General features: G+C 41.7%; 1 protein-coding gene across 1 annotated transcript in view; it reads left to right on the forward strand.

Moving 5' to 3' along the window:
- Positions 1–2,500, forward strand: part of LOC135115994 (globin-like) — a 28,779-nt gene that overhangs the window by 904 nt on the left and 25,375 nt on the right. The window lies entirely within an intron of this gene.

Genomic DNA, 2,500 nt, shown 5'->3' on the forward strand with positions numbered 1-2,500 from the left:
TAATCGTGATAAGATCTTCCATTTGCCTTACTTTGGGTTCCTTCTGAAAACTTTTTACATCAACCTAATGCTCTCTCTCTCTCTCTCTCTCTCTCTCTCTCTCTCTCTCTCTCTCTCTCTCTCTCTCTCTCTGGACGACCACAATGGACTGGGTCTATCCTTTGTTGTCCATTCTCTCTCTCTCTCTCTCTCTCTCTCTCTCTCTCTCTCTCTCTCTCTCTCTCTCTCTCTCTCTCTCTCTCTCTCTCTCTCTCTCCGCAGCGGACGTAGCCAGAACCATGTTAATTAAACTGTATTAGTGACCGCCGCTAACTCCGCCCCTCATATAGTAGGCTCTCTCCTCCCCCTCCCCCACCTCTCTCTCTCTCTCTCTCTCTCTCTCTCTCTCTCTGACTGTCCTCGTGAAACCATTTATATATTTTTTTCTGTTTCGTCTTGTTCTTGTTCTTGTTCTTGTACTTTTTTTTCTTCATCTTCCTTACTTCCGTTTTCTTTCCATTCTTTTTTTTTTCAATTTCGTTCCATTTCGTTTTTCTTTATTTTTTCTCTAGCCCACTCCTCTCTCTCTCTCTCTCTCTCTCTCTCTCTCTCTCTCTCTCTCTCTCTCTCTCTCTGGCCATCCTATCATGCCATCTTCTCAGGTTTCAGCATTTTTCTTTCACTCACTCATTCACTCACTCACTCACGCACTCACTCACTCGTCTCTTCCTTCATTTTTTTTTTTTAATCTATCACCTAATGGAACGTTAATTCATCTCTCTCTCTCTCTCTCTCTCTCTCTCTCTCTCTCTCTCTCTCTCTCTCTCTCTCTCTCTCTCTCTCTCTCTCTCCACATGACCGCGGACACCTGAGCCTCACCTTCCCTCCCTTTAAGTCTTTGAGCTTATTTTAAGATTTTCCTTATTCACCTGGGATTTTGTATTTCTCTCTCTCTCTCTCTCTCTCTCTCTCTCTCTCTCTCTCTCTCTCTCTCTCTCTCTCTCTCTCTCTCTCTTACTACTAACAATAATAGTAAAAATAACAACAACATTGCATATTTGTTATCTTCATCTAATCTCAAAACCCAAGAACCTAAGGGGAGATGTAAGAAAACAATAGGCTTACCCGTGGCAGTCCCTGTATAATACCTTTGTACACACGCCATGTCCACCCTATGCCATCCCTAGCCACGCATTTGTCTGAGGTCTCAAGGCTTCTTACTAACTGACTTCTGGCATCTATTACTGTCACTATTTATTTATTTATTTATTTTTATTTATTTTATTTTTTTTTTGTCTCTGCATATCGAAAGTTTCAAAAGCATCACTGTGACAGACCAGGATAGTGTCATCATCACGCACTGCACGCCTTATCTTGACAGCCTCATTGACTGCACTCACAACCTCATTACTAAGTCCATTTCAGTCACCTGTTCCAGTCTTCTATTACATTTTCTTCTTCTCAGCTTAAATTCCTATTCGGGGCTCGCTGTTTTTAATGAATCTGCTCCGTGTGTTTCTGCCTTGTGCCTCTATTTCGCTTATTCTTTGTTTTTCATGTGTTCTCTAACGCAGTCTTTCTCTTCTTCGCTTTTCCATTACCTTCATATTCGTGTTCTTTTCTTGCAACGTTCTGGCATTCGTTTCTTCTCCTCAGATGACCAAACCTTCTTTGTCTTGCCTCCTGGACTTTCTCAGACCCAAAGTTTGGTTTACTTGTCACTTGGTACTGGGGCGGATGGTACTCACATCATACAGGCATTAGGTCAGATGATCCTCAAGACAGATCGGCCTGAGTGCAAATAGGTTTCTGGGTTTAGTTCTCGAGACACTTGATGAACACAAACCACTTGGTCTCCAGAATGTCTCTAGGCTCTGACGTTTGGACTGCAAGCTTCATGAAGGCAGCAGGTGGATCCACAGTCACCAATATAACATTCACTAACCCATCCACTGCTTACTCAACCACATCCACACATCCACTCAAAGTTTTCAATGCATCACGGTGACAGACCAGTAGTGTCACCATCGAATAATGCTTTCCTTATCTTGACAGCTTTCAAGAGGTTGTAGTGACTGAGGTTTTCAAGAGTGTTTTCAAGATTCTAGCGTTAGTTTAACAAGAATTCTGCATCAACAATACGAAAAACAAGCATGAGAAAGCGATGAATTATCTTTGTGGCCTTTATAAATAGTTCCCTTGAGAGAGAGAGTATAAGGAGTAGAAGAATACATTGTAATGGATGTGACTGGGGTTTTCAGGAGTGTTATAATGACTCCAGTGACAGTTTAACGAGAACACTGCATCACCAATGGGAAAAACAAGTGATTAATAATTATCTGTGACCTTTATAAATAGTTCCTTTGAGAGAGACTGCAAGGAGTTTAAGTAGAGGAAGTGACTGAGGCTTTCAAGAGTGTTTTCATGATTTGAGTGATAGTTTAACAAGAATTCTGCATCACAAATGGGAAGAACAAGCAACGAATTATATCTGTGGCCTTCCTGAGAGAGAGAGAGAGAG

This window comes from Scylla paramamosain, chromosome 30, assembly GCF_035594125.1.
Source record: "Scylla paramamosain isolate STU-SP2022 chromosome 30, ASM3559412v1, whole genome shotgun sequence".
Lineage (NCBI taxonomy): Eukaryota > Metazoa > Arthropoda > Malacostraca > Decapoda > Portunidae > Scylla > Scylla paramamosain.